Source organism: Lepeophtheirus salmonis, chromosome W, assembly GCF_016086655.4.
Source record: "Lepeophtheirus salmonis chromosome W, UVic_Lsal_1.4, whole genome shotgun sequence".
Lineage (NCBI taxonomy): Eukaryota > Metazoa > Arthropoda > Copepoda > Siphonostomatoida > Caligidae > Lepeophtheirus > Lepeophtheirus salmonis.
This window is the reverse complement of record NC_092585.1, coordinates 601288-615302: the sequence shown is the minus strand read 5'-3', so window position 1 is coordinate 615302 and position 14015 is coordinate 601288. Positions and strand designations below refer to the sequence as shown.

The following is a 14015-nucleotide window of genomic DNA, read 5'->3' as shown; positions in this document are numbered from 1 at the left end:
AATTCTACTTACATGGATTGAGTTTCATTGAAATTTGGCTTTTCATTTTTGTTTAACCATAATAAGAATGAGTACAAAGCTAAGCATCGGAGTTCAGCAAACATCTTTCAAGACAATTTCGATCTTTTTCTTTTACTTCTTTATTATCACTACCTTCATCAGATTACACATAAGGATATACGGATGGAATTATATAAATACTTATAGGTGCATCGGGGGGGTCATCCTCCAAAAGCTGAAGAATCTATGAAGATTCAACTTTTTTTTTATCATTATTATAATTACTTGGTATAAATAATTTATGTTATCGACGTAATTCAATGATTTCAAGGTTTCTTTAGATTAGCTTCAATATTTAAAATGTTTGCAAAAGTAGGAAAAATTAGATATTTCTAGGGCTTATTCGGAAACGTACGTACGAAATTTAGACATTATTTACTAACAATAATTATAAATAAAACCGTGGCAGAAGTAATTCATGTATGAGGTACATATCAATACCTAATTTAAAAAATCAAAATCAATAATAGAGCGTATGTCTATAGCTTTCAAAGCTTAGAATATCGACCTCGCTCCAAAAGGATCCAAACTGCAAATATCTACAAACTATACTGTACATATTGCGGAAAAATAAAATAAAAAAAGGAAATAAGTGATGTAATGATTATTATTGAGGTGGTCATCATGTTTACTTTGGAACAAAGCTACAAATAGTTTATAGTACTTTTTGTAGCAAAAAAATATTTTTTTAAAACGTAATTTTAACATGCATATATGTACGTGTGGGAAGTAATGGGTTAATTTGAAACTCTGATAGTTTTTCCCCAATAAAAGCCTCCACTCTCTTCTTAAGTAAAGTGAAGTGTGTTTTAATGGGTTTATATTTTCCTAGAAAGTGGCTAATTGTTTTGTTTTTTTATTGTTTCCCCACATCCAGAACACTTGAACATATTTCCTTCCTGCGTTCCTAGATTTCCAACATAGAACGATCCTGATGCAATTTTATATCTGTGGATCATTTGGCTTGAAGTTAGATCCTTGTCATAGATTCCATAGCAGAAATTTGTCACCTTGCCTGTTTCAATTCTAGTTCATTCTAAAAGATGCAAAAAAAATCGTCTCACATTCTCTTCCCTCCAAAATTTTACCCTTCATTGATTGTTTAGCATAATTTGTGGCTTTATTCCTTACTTCATTTTTATATCTCGAGTTTATTTCCAACTTCAGTAGTACTATGTCTGATCTGTTATATTGCTTGATGCCAGTAATTCCTCGACGGTCCTTATTCCTTCTCTACTTAACGTTACAATATGCATATAAATTATAAATAATATATATATTTTCTTGAACGGAGATATCGGCACCTGTTTATTATTAATTATGTTCTTCATTGCTTCTGCCCAAGGAGGATGGTCGTTATGTTTATCGTATATTAATTCCCTCCACAAGACCCCATCATTTTTGGCGGGTTTTTTTCTTGGCTTCGAACATGCCATCAATATACAGTGAGCATCTAAATTTATTGCTCCAAGTCCAGCTTTATATTTTTCTACGTATATTCTGTCATTTATTATGTTTTTAGGTCGCTTTATGTATTCATTTTCACATATTTTCACAAATTTTTGACTTATCGTATGGTTGTAGTTTATTACTTTGAACCAATGGTTCAGTGAAGGAATAAATATTTGAGTTAACACTTTTATTCTGTCTATTAGGTTCAGATTGTGCTTTTTGACGTATCTTATCTGTTTTTGAAGAGCCTTTTCCATATAAGTGATATCCCTTTCGTATGTACTTGTTTTCTTCAATGATTCCCAAAAGATCCACCTCCTCTTTTTCCTGCATTTCCAAGTTATTTAAAATTGTTTTCATAAATGTAGATTTGTTCCAATAAACTCCTCTAATATGTTTACAAAGTTATTAATATTTTTTTCCATGATATTTTCGTCAAAAGGAACGTGGCATCGTCTGCATAGAAAACACTTACATATTTTTTCCCATATATGTTCGTACCATCTTGTATGTTCTTAGTTGTAGTGGTCTTATTGCCAAGTTAAATAGTACTGGGCTTAGGGGGTCTCCTTGTGGGCATCCTCTTCCGACATTTATTTTTAATCCTCCACCGAAGGCAGTTTCTCTTTTTGATCCTTTTAAGATAGATGCAATCAGATTTATATTTCCTAGAGGTATATTTAAAGTATGGAGCTGATTAATTATATGCTCGTGCGATATTGTATCGAATGCTTTTGTAAAATCAATAAAAACTGTGGCCATCTTTAGATTTCTTTTGTCATGCCATCTTATCCATTCTCTAACGGATAGTGCTACATCACTGATTGATCTGTTTTTTCTAAAACCTTTCTCTCCACTATTAATCCAGATAAAATTTTATAGTGTACCTTTAAGAGTTTAATGGGTTTCAAGTTATGCAAATAATTTGCATTTTGCCCTTTTTTTTAAGAGTACTATAATTCCTCCTTCATTTCTTCGGGAAGAGATTGCTGTTGTAAGATTTCGTTAAAGTAGTTTGTTAGAATAGGGATTGTATGAGGAAACTTTTTTTTAAATTATGCACCTAATCCAGATGGGCCAGGGGATTTTCTATCTTTTAATTTTTGTTTTGTGTATTCATATACTTCTTTAATGGTAAATTCTTTTAGTAAGTTTTTTTCTGTTTAGTAGATAATTTAACCGTGAAATAAAATTTTGAATTTTTAGTAGCGTTTCCAGATCCATCGAATATTTTGTTGTAATAGTCTTGTACAATCTTCAGCACCGTATCTTCATCGTCTCTCAGTTGTCCTCCTTCATCATAAAGGGATAACTTGTTGCAGCTATATCTATTTTTGTGCATATTGATTATGTTGATGTTTTTTTCATAAATATTTCGATTAATTGGTCTTATGAATGCTGACTTTGCTTCTTTCTCCATAATGTATCGTATTTCTATTTCTAAAATATCAACTCCTGGCTGTAATAGTTTGATAATTTTTTCTTTCCTCTTTCTTCTCCTTTCCTCCGTGAGAATATATTTTATTTTTTTGGTGTTTGTAAAGAAATTTTACAACAATCATTTTTATTTATGATAATTATGTAATACCAGCAAGAGTACCCGACATTGCTCGGAGTTAATTATACAAGAATTTATTGAGTCTGTCTACCGGTTTGTTTATCTATCAGTTTGACTTTGCACAACTTATTTTTCCGGATATATTTTGTACAACTGCGTAACTATTAGATTTAAGAAATAAAAATGTAGCAACGAGAGTGTAGCCAAAGGTACGCGTCATATTAAAAAAGAAAAGTAGAGTACATCTTTATCTAATAAAATCAAAGTTTTCTAAGCCTTTGTCACTAAATTAATCGAACAGTTAATATAAAATAATTTACCATTTAATATGTTTTAAAAATTTAACCAAATTTAAATTAATCATATTTTTTTTGTTATTGGTTAACAAATATTATCTTTGAAATTACGCAAAAATTTAATCAAATGTATGGAATAATTTCAAATTGATATATCTCTGAAAAATAGATCTTGTCAAAATAATAACACTACAGCATGCTAATAAATGGACAAAAATTTCTTAATTTTGTCAAGTTTTTAATTTAAAGAATCATAGACATCTTTAGATTATAGCGTTTATTAAATCATATTTTCTACTACTCTAACTATAGAGATATCGACTCCAACAATTGATGATTGAGATGACGTGATAAATAATTTTTTTAGTTTTTCCATAGGGTTCTTATTTGGTTTTTTTTTATTTTAAATTTTTTGGAAAAAATTTCAAAAATTCCTTAATTACAGAGGTGGGGGGAAGCTACAGCCTTTCAACACAACCATATACAGATGCTTATAAAAAGTATGCCTCCACTTGTTACCTATTTTTAATATTTTTCTTATTTAAAAAAAAAAAAATAATAAAAATATTTAAAATAAATACTTATATAATTTTTTTAATTCTAACACTTTTCAATTACTTCGGTCCAATTTTTATAAATATTATATTACACGAAGCACATTGTATCTATATATCCCTCGTGAATACATAGGTATAACCCTCCCTTGGTGAACTAGGATATGGTACACCCCAAGATGTATTTAACTGCTTTTAATTCCATTAAATCCAAATTTTTGCAAAAGCATTTAGTAAGCTTTGTATTCAAGGGTAACCAAGTTTTTTTACTTTCGTGAAAAATTGCTAAATTGAAATTTGCAAAGGAAAGTACATATCTAATTTTTGAACAAATTTTGCAAAAAAGTAATTAATAGTATTTATTAGTATTTGTAAAGAGAAACACAAACCTTCCAATAATTATTGTGTACTTGTAAAAAAAAATTAATATTAAGAGAATATTGTCGTCCAAAAAATAACCATCGATAACTGGTTCACCCCTGTAAATTTCACATCCATTTTCTATCCAGAAGCCTCGTTCATACCAAAGCTAGTTTATCGCAAAGGAAGTTTATATCAAGACAAGTTTATCCCCAGGGGGAAAAAATACATATTTTTATATAATATTCATAATAAAAGAGGGTAAAATGAGTGCTTTGTGTAATTTACTTGTAAAAGTTCAAAATGCTCTTCATAACATAAGTCTAAAGAAAATTGACAATATCCACCTGGATCGAAAATTCAATTCAATTTAGTCTAAAAAAATCTTAAAGCTTTGAAGCCAATTTTGTGCATTCGGTGGTAAAGGGTAAAATACAAAGGCTACAGAATTGGTACATAAAATATTGGAATCCCACACCAGTATTTTGAATATCTCTGATTCCGACTCCAATACACAATTTTATGATAATATATTTTACAGCCTATATAAGTACTATTATTTTATTTCAGTTAAATTACTACAATTATAGATTTAATTTATAGCTATAAAGTTAGTTATTAGATGTATAATGTAAATTATTGTGTTAAGTAAAAAAATATTTGGAATATAAGATATTTAACAAGATGAATAAGAAATTAAATGAATCAAAAAATATCTATTGTTAATTCATACATAAATTTCTAAAAATAATTTATGTAATTCTAACCAAGGAACAAAAATTATAAAAAAACTAACTTCAAAGTTGATGACATTGACTACTCATAAGAATATGTAATGAATTAGTGTCTACACGTTAAGCAACATAATAATATAGATTTTAGAGATGTTAATGAAAAGTTTTGTAGAAACTATATAGCAGGTCTGAAATAAGAGAAGTAATAAAGTTAACTTTTAAGTTTCAAAAAATTAAAAATTATTTATACCTTTATTTATTGTGTTATCAACACACAAATTAATAGGTTTTTCGAATAAAAAAAGGGGCGTTGTGAAATTGAGAACCCCAAACACAATGGAAGAACCTTATATAACTTTATTTTATTCTTTTTGTCGATATTTAAAAATGTGTCCCACTCTCCAAATCAAAATCCCTCAATGGAAGGGCCAAAGAAATAAAACTTCAGAAAATAAACTAGACTCACAAATAATTTATTATGGAGCTCACTTTCTTCATTCTCAAAGGGGAGCAAAGGAAGACCGGTAAAAAATAATTGAATTGAATTTGAGTCTATCAAGAAGAACAAGTCTTCAGTAGCTCACCCTCCACTCAAGAGGATAGAAATCCGAAGATCTTGATGGCCTCTTAACGACTGACAAATCAATATGCTTTTTAAAATTAATACGCACCCTCCCTTCTCTTTAACTCGTATAAAAACCACCCATAATAAATAATTATTCTTATTCATAAATGAATACGGTAATCAGTGAAGTGAGTATAAGTATGCTCACAAGTATTTTTTTACTTGTGACAATTTGCAACTCATTGGTCCATATTTGTAGGCTTGTGACTCGAAATATTTCACAATGATGGACATTCGACTAAAACATAAAAGTTAAGACATAAATTTTTATTTGTTAATATGAGAGATAGGTTAAATCCTTTAAGATAAAATGGACTAATATATATTTCTTCAAACTTACTTTACAATCTACTAAAAAATAATGTTTAAAAAATTTGCCTTGACTCCAATTATATTGTAAAATAGAAAAAAACATTAATGTATCAATATTTTATGTAATTTTAAATGTAGTAGAAGGAATTTTGGGTATGTCATACAAGTATAGAGAGAGCAAAATCATGTATTTTCAATCTCCCATTGTTAGGTTGTTTAATTTTATTTTTGATTAAATTTGACTATTTAAAACCAAAAATTGATTTACTTCCATTTACATATTGTGAACTATTCTGAAGAACATAAATAGGTAATAGCTTGAGAATAATTTTATTTTTTTCTATTTTGTCCTTTCTCTTATTTTCATCAAACGTCAATATTAATTTTTAAGAAGAAAAGTTAAAAAAGGATGCATTTTTTACTTAACACTGTAGAGTTGTATTTTCAATAACATATTTTTTTAATATTTGCAAAAAGGAACCAGTTATCTACAGTTATTTTTTGAACGACAATATTCTTTTTTATATTTTATGTTTTTGCAAGTACAAAATAAATATAGGAAGGTTTTTGTTTCTCTTTACCCATGCTAATAAATGCTATTAATAACTTTTTTACAAAATTTGTTCCAAAAGGTGATTTGCAATTTCCTTTGCAAATGTCGATTTGGCAATTTTTCACAAAAGTAAAAAAAAACAAGGTTGCCCTTGAATACAAAGCTTATTAAAAGTTGTTGAGAAAAATGTGGATTTAATGAAATAAAAAGCATTTTTATACATCTCGGGGTGAATCATATCCCATTTAATTATGGGGGGTTAAACCTATGCATTCACAAAGGATAAATATATACAATGTGCTTTGTGTTATATAGTATTTAAAAATATTGGGCCCATGCCATTTAAAAGTGTTAGAATTAAAAAACATATACAAGTATTTATTTTAAATATTTTTTTAAATATGACAAATATAATTGTAATTTAACAAGTGGAGGCATACTTTTTATAAGCATCTGTATAGTGTTGTGTTGAAAGACTGTAGCTCCCCCCACAGTCATCTTTAATTAAATTGCAAAATAATTTTTGAAAAATACTGAGTTCGCAAAATTCTTAAATATGACCTTATTATGCAAAAATTTAGCAAGGATCTAGCGTTCACTTTGTAATTTTTTCCAAATTTTCGAATTGATTTGTATAATTTTTAATTTTTTTGGATTTGAAACTCTATTTTTTTATTTTTTTGTGTTTCTTTCTTACCGCCAAAACAGGGTTTAAGGGAACAAATTTTGCAAAACTTATTTTCAAATGCCCTGGAAATAGAAAAATCTTAGGCGAAATATTGAAGGCTGCATTTTTTGGTCCAAAGACAGCTCCTTATGGTCTTTTTTCGAAAATGTTAGTAAGTTTAGGATTGATATATGAATTTGTGGAGGAAATTGTCTCATTTTTTTTGTAACGGATATATCCAGGCCTTGGCATAAGATATTTGAAAAATGAACCAGCCCACATGATTTATCTTTTCATGCTCTACAACATTTATAGAATAAATTGTAGCTGTACACCCTTTAGTTTCGGCTTATGCAAAGATTGATTTATTTCCATTTTACTGTCCCTGTTTTTTTTAGAAAGGGTTTCTCCAGACCTTGGGATAGGGTTTCTAGAAAAAAAGACTCAACCAACCCCATACTCCTGCTCATGATACATAATTTTTATTTTATGTTCTATAGGCGTAGCTCTGCCCGTTTAGGAGTCTATTGACAACAAACTTTAGTTAAGGAAACAAAAAAAAATGATTTTATATAAGACTAGCAGCCAATAAGAGGCTCCGCTCCATGCCTATAATTAGCAATCTTAAATTAATTTAGTCAAAAGTATATTTGTAGATTGTACCAATATTATATAGTCATATTTAATTAAATTGCCAAATAATTTACAAATATTAGCAATATTTTACTAAATTAATTAAGTAAACAATTTATTATTCAAAAGTAAATTTAACCATATATAACTCCACGAACTGACCTAAACAGAAACTTGAAAATTTTTAATAAAATATGCAGATGAAATAAATTGAACCCAGAAAAATTAAATGAACTGGACCCTTCCCATATTATACTAGACTCACATTTCTATTAAAAAAGAGACGAATTAGAGTCAATAGCAGTCAATTACGATTGTATACTAATAATTTGCAAATATTTATTATAAATATTCAAATTAAGTCAATTGAACCCTGAAAAATTAAATGAACTGGACCCATCCCAGATAATACTAGACTTACATATCCATTCAAACAGACACACATCAGAGTCAAAAGCAGTCAATTAAGATTGTATGTATACTAATAATTTGCAAATATTTATTTTAAATATTCAAATTAAGTCAATTGAACCCTGAAAAATTAAATGAACTGGACCCTTTTCCCAGATAAGACTCGAATCACATTTCTATTCAGACAATCCCACAACAGTCAATATACGACAATTAAGATTTCATAAAAATAATTTGCAAATATTTAGTTAAAGTAGGAAATTAAATCAATTGAATCTAGAAAAATTTAATTTAACTGCACCCCTACTTAGATAAAAGATTTATTATTCAAAAGTTAATTTTACCAATATAATTTCAGGAAATGACCTGCATCAGAGTCAGTATCAGCCAATAAGGATGTTTCAAAAGATTTCCAAATATTAGCAATATTATACAAATTATTTAAATAAAAAGTTAATTTCACCCAAAAATATTTAAATAATAAGAGATTAGTTTAAATAACCTGGTTCTCATGAAGTAGCTGTATTATATAGCAATAATAATTCGCCTGCCGTTCATTGACTTGATACACACTATAAGGGCGGAATGAACTGCATGAAAAAAGAATTTTTTCTCTCTTTAAAATTCAAGGATGTTTTTATGCTGCTATCATATTATAAGATCAACAATTAACTGGCTTTTTTTAATGCAAATGAATAGATACATACCAGAAATTATACATTTTTAAAATCAGTGGATAAAGGTCTACAACTTTGAGTTGAATTAAAAAACTGGTATATTATTCAATCAATTTTGATATCCCAAGGGATAAAATTTGTGTGGCTTTTTGAATGATAAATTTTGATTTGGTTCTCAGATCTGTTTGGTCAAAGTTACACAGCCTAAATTATAAAAAGAAAGTTATATATTTAGGATACTCAACTTTGATTAAAAATTTCACGTTGAGGTTTTCTTTAAATTTTAAGGTTTTAAGCCTTTAAAGTTTGGACCAAAAAGTGTAAATATCTTGTTTTTATTAAATTTTGGAGGCGATAAAATTAATAATATATATGTGTCTTCCAAAGTTAAGGAAGGGTACACTTTATATTCCATTAAAAAGGTTTGTATTTTGAAGTTTAGATAAAAATGTGAAAACCTATTTTTTGAATGGTATTTTTTTTTTTATCCTAAACAAGAATGAAATTTTGGTTTTTTTTTTATATTAATTGTAATAATGGATATTTCAAGATGTTATGAGAAGAAATTTTAGAATGAACTTGATATTTGCATAAGTTATTTTATGAAATAATTTCTAATATTAAACAAAATGGAAACTTAAAAACAGAGGGGGAAATAATTTAACCGCCATAAGCAAAGACCAGAAAGATTAGATAAAGAAAAAAGAATGAATGAAGAAGAACAATGATTTTTTACATGGATTTTTGTAACATCTTTAAAATTCTTGGTTTTCAAGATATTTGCAATTTATCAAAACTGAAAAAAAACTATAGGAGAATACACAACTTTTTATTTTCAATAAACCCGAAATTGTGACCGTTTTTGAACTTCAAAAGTAAAAAAAAATGTGTTAAACGCCAAAACTTTTTATAATGCAAAAAGTTAGCCAACACATAAAGTAAACTTTTAACGTTCCAATTTTTTCAAATTGATTTCTGTGAAGTAAAATATATAAGGGCCTCCATGCCAAATTTGCACAAGCCAATAATTAGCAATCCTAAATTAATTTGGTCAAAAAATTAATTGGAAACTGTAGCAATATTATACAGTCATCTTTAATTAAATTGCAAAATAACTTTTGAAAAATACTGAGTTTGCAAAATTCTTAAATATGACCTTTTTTTTACCTTTTAACTTTAAAATAATGGGTTAAATTAAAAAAATTAGCAAAGTCAGTATTATGCAAAAATTTAGCAAGGATCTAGGGTTAACTTTTTAAATTGTTCCAAATTTTCGAATTGGTTTCTATAATTTTTAATTTTTTTGGATTTGAAACTCTATTTTTTTAATTTTTTGTGTTTCTTTCTTACTGGGTTTCAGGGTACACATTTTGCAAAAGTTATTTTGCCCGGGAGTCACTTAAGCTTAGTATTTAATACCTTAATGTTATTAAGGTTAGCCCACTTTAATACATACTACTTAGGGAGTGTTGGCCCCTAATGTGAGTAAGTTTATTGTGATATAAGTATCCCGTCCCTTGAGTTAGATTTTACTCTTATCTGGACCTAAGACCAACTTAATACTTATTACCCGGGTGTCACATAAGCTTAATATTTAATATCTTAATGTTATTAAGGTTAGCCTCCTTTAATACATACCACTTAGGAAGCGTTGGCCTCTAATGTGAGTAAATTTATTGTGATAAAAGTATCCCGTCCCTCGAGTTAGATTTTACTCTATCTGGACCTAAGACCAACTTAATACTTATTAACACGAGCGTCACTTAAGCTTAATATTTAATATCTTAAAGCCCTCAGACTATTTAAAGGCTACATATCCTGTAAATAATAATACCCCATACTAGCTTTAAGCCTGTTTACATTTAATAAATGTCCTATAGATTAAATTTTTAATAGCTCACAAGTGTCCCCTATACTTAATTTCTAAAATTAACGCACTTTTTCTACCAAAAAGCTAATACTAATGGATTCTTATAAGCATATTTCCATCTATAACCCTCTCCTTACCCTCCCCACTCTAGCTAATATCACATCAGGATGGAACTTTGGCTCCTTACTAGGATTATGTCTTATTACTCAAATCTTAACTGGGATCTTCTTAGCAATACATTATTCCTGAGAAGTCTCCACCGCATTCTTGTCAATAGACCACATTATGCGGGACGTCAACTACGGATGAGGAATTTGAGCTATTCATAGGAATACTGCAAGACTATTTTTTATGTGCTTAGATATGTACACGGGCCGAGGGCTTTACTACTCCTCTTATAAGCTCACCCCAGTTTGAACCGTAGGCTCCTTGATTTTAATCTTAATTATAGCTAGAGCCTTTTTAGGCTACGTCCTCCCTTGAGGGCAAATGTCCTTCTGAGGAGCCACAGTAATTACTAACCTTTTTTCACTTATCCCCGGCATTGGGTACGAAATTGTAGTTTGACTATGAGGAGGGTTTAGGGTAGATAAAGCTACTTTAAGACGATTCTTCGCCTTACACTACTTAATCCCTCTCCTATCTACAGTAGGGGTTATAGCCCATACAATTTTCCTCCACTCTACAGGATCCTCAAACCCTTTAGGGGTGCCAGGGAACTATTATAAAATCCTCTTCGACCCTTATTATAGACTCAAAGACGCTTTTGGCTTTGTACTTATTTTTTGCTGTATGGGGGGTTTGATCTCCTACTCCCCCTGACTATTAGCGGACACTGAGAATTTTATCCCGGCTAACCCTTTAGTAACCCCCGCCCACATTCAACCAGAGTGGTATTTTCTGTTTGCTTACACTATTTTACTCTGAATTCCAAATAAGTTGGGAGGGGTAATTGCTTTGGCCCTTTCTGTGATAATTCTGTTCATTTACCCATTTTTGCTGCAGGATAAGAGTATTGCCATCCCTGCTACATTTAATCCCGCAAAAATACTTGTATTTTGATCCTTTAGCAGAATATTTTTTCTTTTAACTTGGATTGGAGCAAAACCAGTAGAGGGAGACTATATTAAACTGGGTCAAATTTTTACTATTATTTATTTCGTTGTAGGTTTATCTTTACCTTACCCGGATGAACTCTGAGCGATAATATTGTAAGTTTGAAGTCAATCGACAGGCGTTGTGTATGTGTCCACATTAATACAAATATTATTCACCGCTTTTGTACTTAATAACTAATTTTGCTGGCTTAAGCCTGGGCCTAGGTCGAAATTAGGACATTAACAAAACGGCCTTGATCTAAGATTTCTGAAACATGCAAAGACCTCAATAATATAAAAACATAACTTTGAATTAATCTCACCCCCAACTCTAACAGGAATATAAATAATAAACCAACTATTGTTAATAAGACTCTAGAGGCACCCTCACCCTTGCTCCCCCTCCAAGTAGGATTAAAAGTAGATGTCCCGCAATTATATTAGCCATTAATTGAATTCTTAGAGTTAAAGGACGAATTAGTCTTCTAATACTTTCAATTAATACTAGAAGAGGAATTAGACCCCCCGGAGCCCCCTCTGGGACCAAATGAGGGAATCTATGCTCACTATTATAAGCCCAACAAATTACTTGCCACCCCAGCCATAAAGGTATGCCTATCCCCAACCTCACACAAATGTTCCTACTCCTGGTAAAAATGTAAGGGAAAAGTCCTAAGAAATTTATTCTTAAAATCCTCAAAAACAGCCTCAGAAACATATAAAACTTTGAACAAAACTTTTACGTCAGAATGGACAGCCTTTAATACCCTTCTAGATAGTGAGCCTAACACTCCGCCCACTAATCAATACCTAGGGAATAATATTGCAACCCTTGCTAAGAAAGGGAGGTACCAATTTGTAAGTCCGTTAGCATCAAATTTAGAAAATAAAGAATTCATTTATGTTTCATATAAGCCTTGATTCAATACTTTAATTAAGAGAGAATCTAATTTTAAATTTACAATTTAAGATTTTTGTTAAACTACTTAATTACAGACTAAAGTATAATTTGGGTTATTAATCAGCCACGGGCACCTTTTCATTGTAAGTGAAATATAAAGATTTACTATGATTAATAATCAGTTTAACTTCTTAATTGGAAATTGAGTGTAATTCTTATACTAACTGAATATTTAGAGAAACTCTTCTTTTTATTAACAGTGAAACGTCTGATGCAAGACCTTAAATAACTTCTCAAATTCATGTAAATTAATAAATTTACATAATTAAAGTAAAAATTTAACATCCTTATTAGATTACCTTTTAAGCTAACTGCTATTGTTTTCCTACGCTCCTATGTGTTATTAGGAGGCTATTTTACTTGTTTGTAAGGTGTAGAATATTTTCAAGCAAGGTTTAGGATTAGAGATAGAGTGTATGTTTCCACCTTTTTTTATTAACAGGGTTCCATGGTTTACATGCATTAGTGGGGGCTACTTTCTTGGGAGTTTGCTACTTACAAATAGCATTAGGCCATTTTGGGGATAAGCATCACTTTGGGTTTGAAGCTGCGGCTTGGTATTGGCACTTTGTGAATGTCGTTTGACTGTTTTCATTCTTAGGTGTTTATTGTTTAGTAAAAGAAGGTTATTATTAGGGTAGTTTAAAAAAAATATTAACTTTGGAAGTTAAAGAAACATTTTAGTTCTCTGATAGATTAATAATTTATATAAAATATTAGGTTGTCAAGCTAAAAAAAGAAAGTTCTTTTATTCTGGGAAACTTAAGTTAAGAAAACTATCAGTCTTCAAAACTGACAATAAATACTCTTCAGTTTTTGATTATTATAACTTATATAAAGTGTTACACTGAAGATGTAAAAGAGGTTTCGCTTAGTAATAATTTTCACATTTCTATTAATTATAGTTTCAAGGTCAATTCTTTCATTATTAATTATGGGCTTAGGGTACGGGTTAAGGCGCAGAGGTGAAATAAACCTGTATAATTTGAGGCCCTTTGAGTGTGTGTTTAGCCCTAACGCTAATTATCGAAAAATATTTTATTTTCACTTCTTCTTAATTTCCTTAGTATTCTTAGTTTTTGATTTAGAGTTGGTAATTTTATTCCCTTTCGTAAGAGTTGATGAGGCGGGAGGCAGCCTAGAGGGGTATTTAGGTTGTACCTTATTCCTTCTGATCTTGGGGCTAGGTCTTCTA

The 14015-nt window shown here is 29.7% G+C and overlaps 1 long non-coding RNA gene across 1 annotated transcript in view; it reads left to right on the top strand.

The window, feature by feature from the left end:
- The window catches only part of LOC139907403 (uncharacterized), a 205477-nt gene that overhangs the window by 28832 nt on the left and 162630 nt on the right, over positions 1-14015 (top strand). The window lies entirely within an intron of this gene.